Genomic DNA, 8379 nt, shown 5'->3' with positions numbered 1-8379 from the left:
ACGGTCGCTCCCTCATAGATCATCAAAATCTGATGTCTCTGCCGAGCACCACAGCGCTGAAATTCCAAGCCTTCAGATTAGATGGTAGTTGAATCCAACGGTCGCTCCATTGCTGTGCATCAAAGTTTGATATCTCCGCCTAACACTACAACACCTAACTCCATCTGGCATCGTTGATTTTGTTGTATCATATAATCCAACGGTCGGTCATCGCTTGCCTCCGCATCACCGTCCGATCTACCAACCATCTTCGCATCTCGCAGCTCAGAGTCACAGAACATCAAACTAGATACACCCGCCTCACACCCTAGTGACCGAGCACCATCCACCTAACCAAACAACCCCTTCTCCCAACCAGTCGACCTCTCCTCCACCACCCCTCTGCAGAACCATCTCCTGCAACCATGTCCTGCCACCACCTTCTCCACCTCTGTCACACCTGCTCCGCCACCCACTCTGTCACCACGTCAAACAATGATAACCCATCATTGTTCCCATCCCCCTAGTCCATCTAATTCACTTATTTCACACATTTTCAACCGAAACCCTAAAGTGTGAAATAGGTAAATTGGGTTGAGCTAGAGTGAAATTGAAGGCAGGAGAGGAGTAGAAAGGACAAGTAGAGTAATGGGTTGCGTTCAATTTGATGTTGCTACATCAAATTAGGTAAGAATTCACCAACCCTAGCTCTGTCAGTTTGGGAATTTTTTTTGTAGAACCCTAATGTGTTGTGGGTATATATAAGACTGTGGGTATGTTGTAATAGTTATGTTTGGAATAGCCAACATCCAGAACTTTCAAGTTCTGTTAATATGTTAATTTTCAATTTCATTTCTGTTCATTTCTATTCATGTTCATTTCTGTTTAATTGTGGTTCTTCCCCTGTGTTAATTCCCTGTTTAGTAGTTTACATGTTGTGATGTTTGTTCCTTGTGATGTCTGTTAAGGTTTAATTTCAGTTATTTCAATTTCAGTTGTGATGTTTGTTCCTTGTTTGTTCAACTGTGTTTCAATTCATTGTCAAGAAGTGATGGTGTGCTAGGTTAGAGCTTTCAGTACACTGTTTTGATTGAGCAGTGGGAGAAACTAGTGCTCACTAGTGACAATGAGCAAGTTAGTTTTTTCCCACTCCATTTGTATGCTTTACTTATTGCATTGTTGTGATTGAGCAATGGGAGGAATTAGTGCTCATAGCAAGCTAATTCTCCTCCATTCCATTGGTATGTCTAGAGCCACTACTACTATTGCATTGTTATCACTTTCAGCTTCACCATAAACCCTGCCCTTGGCCTTAGGCCTTGGTTATCTTGTTTTGTTCTTTGCTTCTGCCATGTGTTGCCCTGTGTGTTTTTTTTGTTTATTTTGTTAGCCATCTTCTTTATTGCATTAGCTTTTGCTTCTTTAGTTCACTGCCCTGCAACTCTTTTGCTTCTTAGTTCACTGCCCTGCTGTTTAGTTTTTGCTTGCACTGCTCTGTGGCTTAGGTCTTTGCCACTGTGTTTTTTTCCTTTGGCTTGTTCTGCTGCAGCTGTTGCTGCCACTTCTTTCTCCAGTACTGCTGCTGCTGGTGCCTGCTGCTGTGTTGCCTCTGCCAAGCTGTTGCTACTGCTTGCATCTGCTCTGCTGTGCACTCAAGCCCATAGCTCAATCCCATTGAGCCCAAAAGCCCAAAACAAAGTTTAAGACCTAAAGCCCATAGTCCACATTTCTGAGCCCAAGCTCAGTTCAGCCCAACAGTTCCAAAGGGTATTCAAAGCCCATTGATATTCAAGACCCCTTTGGTATTCAAAGCCCATTAGCAAATTTAGAACCCAAAATAGCTAGAAATTCCAAAACACACCCGATCTCTGTGGATCGACCCGTACTTGCACGAGCTACAACCGACGACCGTGCACTTGCGGTATTACTGTAGGCCCGCGTTTCACTTCGCTTCATTTTTATACACCCCTTCGGGCCTGCCAGTTATCCATATGAGAATTTCATATCAACCACGTTATTCTTCACCATAACTAGTTCAAATGACTTCAAAATGAACTAGTTAGGGAGTTGTTCAATTGCAAGGAAATCCCGTGTACTACATAAGACACAATTGAAGCAAAGATGATTTGATTCACTTGAATCGGTTCATGAACTTTTATGGCCACAGTTTGCAAACTGCATTCCTTAGTATTTTTAAGTTTAAGTTCAGAAGTCATCTTTAGATATATAACCTTCTCAAGTTTGCAGACTAGGTTCGCGGACTTAAGTTACCGGGCAGAGTTTACAAACTCCACCAGAAATTCTCGGGTTTGAGAACTTCGTCGGTTCGCGGACTGGGTTCGCGGACTTAGCTTCATGCAAGTATTTTGTCAACTCCAGCAGAAATTCTCGGGTTTGAGAACTTCGGAAGTTCGTGGACTTGGCTCACGCCATTCTTCCGATTCTCTTGATCAACAAAGTTCGCAAACTTTGGTTCAAGGAATAGGACTTATACATAAATGTGTTTCCACAACAATGTTTATGTCTACCATTGGTTATGTAGTCTAAACTCTCATTCCAATAATTGAAACATTCGTAGAGGATGTTATATAGTTGTTACACAATTTCTCGTCAAAGCAATTTTCAAAGTGATTGAAACATATCATGACTTTCGTCACTAGGTAAAGATAAACTTGATCGAAGCGAAAATCTTACCAACACATATTTCGAGATATAGATAGGCGAGGTATACTCGGCTCGAAATACCAAATGTGTATAATCTAAGTCTATATATATAGCATACGACTTCTTGTCTCAAAGAGTAGGAGATAGAGTAGATAGACTTTTGAGTGACAGATAAGTTCAAGTCTTCACATACCTTTTTGTCGAGAAGTTCCACCGGTTCCTTAAGTAGTTCTTCTACTTGTATGATGAATCGCCATGAAGTCCTTGAGCTCAACTACACTTTCCATCCTAGTCCGAGACTTAGGTATAATAGACTAGAAATCAAGACTTATAGTTTTGATCACTAACATTGACAAACATTCTTGAGATAGCAACGCATGCGAGTTCGACCGAGCAATGCTCTAACAATCACTAACATTGACAAACAAGCTTGAGATAGCAACGCTTGCGAGTTCGACCGAGCAGTGCTCTAACACTTGGTTAGGTCTCCACTACATTCCATTCTGAAGTTAATTGGAAATAGGCTAGTGTGTGTAACGAATTAATAATATTTGGTGTTCAATCTGGGCTAGGTCCCATGGTTTTTCTGCTTTTGCGGTTTCCTCGTTAACAAAATTTCTGGTGTATGTGTTAATTCTTTTCCGCATTACATTGTTTATATTTATAATTGAAATATCACATCTTTTATGTTAATCAATTAAAGTAGATACATCCATCCTTGTTTTTTTGGATAAGACTTGATTGATTGATTGCTTGGGAAATTGATCTTTGTAATCACCCGAGTACTCTCACACGTAAATCGGGTTCACGGACTAGTCTTTGTAAACTTTCTGATTGTGAAAGAAATAGGTAAAAATCAAAATATTATTACTCGATTGAGATTCATTAAGTTGAACTCTCAGAATTGTGTTTAAGTTAGTCCATACAGATTGTCTACGAGAAAGTCGGTGGTGTATATTGGTACCCCCGCGTTTTCAACACTATCTCACTGTGAGACAAAGTCTGTAAAAGTGTGTGAGACAGAGTCTGTGTGAGTCATACGTGTCTGTGTCAGAGAGAGTATATTGTCTGTCATAACAGGATCTGTCCAATTCTATTATACTGTCTGTATTAATACTCTCCTCTACTGTATGTGTTTCTTTTATCAAAAACACTTAATAAAAGATCACTTTATCAATCTGTTATTCTATCTTGGTATCAGATACTCAAGGAAGATTTTGATTCTTTTATCTTCCGATCCTAAAATCACTCTGATATTTTTTTCGCTGCCATAACTAATATTATCTCTTACAATCTCTACTACTCATTCATTTTATCATCTCTTCAAATATATCTTCTTAGATTTCTTGATCTGTTTTCTCAGTAATTCTGTGCATCAAATATTATTTTTCTTGTCAGTTCTTGATCTTGGTTACAGATTGATATTTTTTTGAGCTCAAAAATCTATTTTTTTACAGATCGAGATTTCTTGATTTTATATTCACAATGTCATCTTCATCTTCACTACCATTTCAAAAATATTACCACCTTTATATATTGAAAACTTAAAAAAGATGGTTCTAACTACCTGATTTGGAAAAATCAGTTTGAATCAATTTTAATCACTACAGATCTAGAAGATTTAGTAGATGGAACAGGTGAATGTCTTGTAGAATTTATTACTCTTGATGATGAGCGAGTTTTGAATCTGTTGTTCATTTAATGATGCAAAAAAAACCGATTTGTGATGTCCTGTGTCAACGAAACTTTTGATGATGCTATTTCAAGAGGAATTATTGGTTTTACAATTGTAAGGCATATTTGGTCCTACTTGGAGAAGAAATTTCTACAATAATTTGCAGCAAGGAAATCTCTTTTTAGAAGTTAGCTTCATTCAATCAAGAGAAGTAACAGATCAAATTCTTCATATTTTGATGAGTTAAAATCCATCATTGATTCCTTACAAGATATTGGTGAGCGTGTAGATGAATATGATATTGTCATATGTACTCTCATGGGTCTAGGAAAAGAATATAGGCAGTTTGTCATCTCTGCACAAAATAGAGAAACGGAATACTCTCTTAGTGAGGTTATTTATAAACTATTGCACCATGAACAATGGCTCAAGGCAAAGGATCTTAAAAATAATTACGTTCTTGACCCTCAGAGCTCAACTTTTATACTAAGAATGCATCTAATAATCCAATGCATCTAATAATCCTCCATATAAGTCTAGTTCCCCATGAAAGAACAAGACTCGGATCACAGAGTTTAGTCAGATATGCTGTCAAATCTGTAAAAAGAATGGTCATATTGCAAATAGATGCCATTTTAGGTATATACCTAATACGAATACATCCGATAATGCTTCTACATATAATGTTGATGTTGCTTCAAATTTTATTCAACAAGCATTTGTTGCAATACAAGCAAATTCAGTTAGAACTACTTCTGATCCTAATGTTGCATATGTTTGGTTGTCGGATTATGATGCAACAAGTCATATGACTAAAAACAAAGATTTTTTAGTTGATCTGCAATATATGATGGATTTGATAAGGTTATGGTTGGTGATGTGACGATGTTTTCTATTGAGAGATCTGGCAATATTATACTTGATACAAATAACTCTCAGTTCCATTTGGATGATGTTTTGTATGTTCCCACAATTAAGGAGAATTTATTGTCTGTTGTTAAGTTCACTAAGGATAACAGGGTTTCAGTTGAGTTTTTTGAATGGGGATATGAGATTAATTGTGCAAGAACTAGAAATGTGATGGCTGAAGGAAAGATTCATAATAAATTGTACCCAATGCATGGTCTTACTTGATTTGCTTTTGCTGCCTCAACAACAACATCAGACAATACTCTTTGGCACAAGAGACTAGGACATTCCTCTGATATGATATTGAACAAGATTGCTTCTAGTTCTTCTATAAAGTTAAGTTCGGTGAATGCTTCTTGTCTTTGTGAGGCTTGTCAAATGGGAAAGAATCATAGACTTCCATTCAGCTTGTCCAAGAGAAATACTACTTCACCTCTTTATTTGGTGCATTAAGATATTTGGGGACCAGCACCAGTTGCAAGCTCACTTGGTTTTCGATACTATATTGTGTTCATTGATAATTACTCAAGATATCATTGGATATGTCCCATGAAGTGTAGATCGGAAAGTCTCTCTTGTTTTCAGCATTTTAAGAATTCTTCTGAGAATGTACTCAACATTTCAATCAAGTTTTTTCATTATGACAATGCTCTTGAACTGGTGAAAGGGAAGCTCAAGACTTTCTTGGATGATAATGAAATTATCTATAGGGTTTCAAGTCCTCATCCACATCAGAAGAATGATGTGCTAATCACTAGTTCTGTGTCAATGATTCTTCTAAAATGGCTCCAAGTGTTTCTGAAATACTACAACTTCAACTATTATGAGGACAAGATCAACGGCTGGAGTTTCAAAACCAAAACAATTGGATAAGGATTTTATTGCTCATAATAGTGTTAGGTATCCTCCACATGCAGCTTATACTGCTTCAATAACTTCTATTTAAGAACCTAAGACTTATAAGACAATTTCAAAAGATCCAAAATTTGTAGAGGCTATGAAAAATGAGCATATTGCTCATAAGGCAAATGGTACATGGACTTTGGTTATACCAGATCCATCTTATAATGTCCTAGGTAATAAATGGGTATATAAGATCAAATTAAATGTTGATGGGACAGTAGAGAGGTATAAATCTAGGCTTGTGGCTAAAGGGTGTAGTCAAAAAGATGGGATTGATTACCTGGAAACTTTTAGTCATGTGGTTAAAGCAACTACAATAAGAATTGTGCTTACTATTTCCCTTTCTAGGAGGTGTTGTATCAAACAGCTAGATGTGATCAATGCTTTTTTACATGGCTTCCTTTCTTAAGATGTGTATATGGAGCAGCCAAAAGGATTTATAGATCCAGACCAGCCAGACTATGTTTTTCAATTGAATTGAAGCTTATATGAACTCAAACACGTACCAAGGGCATGGTTTGAGAGTTTGTGACACATTATTTCAATTTGGATTTTTTAAATCCTCTTGTGATCATTCCATGTTTGTTTATCAACATGACATCTCAATGGATGTTCTCATGTTAATATATCGATAATATCATATTGGTTGGTTCCTCAGCTGATTCGACTTCTCAGGTAATTTCATTTCTTAAAAAAATATATCCTATGAAAGACTTAGGAGTGTTGCATTACTTTCTGCGTATTGAAGCAACCTGTTAGAGCACTGCTCGGTCAAACTTGCAAGCTTTGCTATCTCAAGCTTGTTTGTCAAGTTTAGTGATCAAAACTATAAGTCTTGATTTCTAGTCTACTTATGGTTATTGTTAGAGCACTGCTCGGTCGAACTCGCATGTGTTTTTATCTCAAGCATGTTTTTCAATGTTAGTGATCAAAACTATAAGTCTTGATTTCTAGTATACTATAGCTAAGTTTCGGACTAGGATAGAAAGTGTAGTTGAGCTCAAGAACTCCATGGCGATCATCATACAAGACGAATAACTACTCAAGGAACTGGTGGAACTTCATCGATTAAAAGGTATGTGCAGACTTGAACTTATCTATCACTCAAAAATCTATCTACTCTATCTCCTATCTTGAGACAAAAGTCATTTTGCTATATATAATTTGATTATACACATTTGCTATTTCGAGCCGAGTTTATCTCGCTTATCTATTTCTCGAAACATGTGTTAGTAAGCTTTCGCTTTGGCCAAGTTCATCTTTACCTAGTGATGAAAGTCATGTTAAGTTTCAATCACTTGAAAATGGTTTTGACGAAAAATGGTTTGTGAATAACAACTATATAACGTTCTCTAAGAATGTTTCAATGATTGAAATGAGAGTTTAGAATATATAACCGTTGTTGGATATAAAAATTGTGTGGTAACACATATATGTATAAGTCTTTATTCCTTGAACCAAAGTATGCGTACTTTGTTGATCAGGAAAACCAGAACAGAGTCCGTGAACCCAGTCTGCGAACCCAGTCCGCGAACTGTCGGAGGTTCTCGTCCCGAGAAAATCTGCTGGAGTTTGTGAATTATTGACAAACTTATTCCGGGTACTTAAGTCCGCGTACTTAAGTTGGTTATTTCTAGAAATGATTATTCGTGAACTTATACTTATATAAACTAAGGAATGCAAGTTTGCAAACCGTGCCTATAAAGTTCATGAATCGATTTGAGTGAATCAAATCGTTTTTGCTTCGATTGTGTCTTGTATACTTCTATAAGATCTAAGCAATTGAACAACTCTCTAACTAGTTCATTTGAGTCATTTGAACTAGTTATGGTGAAGAAGAATATGGTTGATATGAAAGTGCTCATATGGCTAACCATTTGGTTAATTACTGTTGAACCAACGAATGTACATGTTTGGGTACGGTTACACAAACCTAAAATCGTGTATTTCATTTGTATGTAACAAGCTAAGTTTTCGATCTAACGGTTGAAAGATATTAGCTTGAATTTAATCAGGTTTTCATCTAACGGTGAATATTGAATGCTTTGTTACTAAGCTAACATTGATTGGAAACCCTGATTTGAAAGACTATATAAGGGAGAACTCTAGCAACTGGGAAACCTAATCCCCGCACCTCCTATGTGATACTAGTTGTATTAGCTAGAGTCGATTGTCCTTTAACCTTAGGTTTCTTCGAGACCCTATAGGTTAACGACTTGAATACTTCATTGGGATTGTGAAGCCAGACT

Source organism: Papaver somniferum, chromosome 11, assembly GCF_003573695.1.
Source record: "Papaver somniferum cultivar HN1 chromosome 11, ASM357369v1, whole genome shotgun sequence".
In the NCBI taxonomy this organism is placed as follows: domain Eukaryota; kingdom Viridiplantae; phylum Streptophyta; class Magnoliopsida; order Ranunculales; family Papaveraceae; genus Papaver; species Papaver somniferum.
This window is presented reverse-complemented; position numbering follows the sequence as displayed.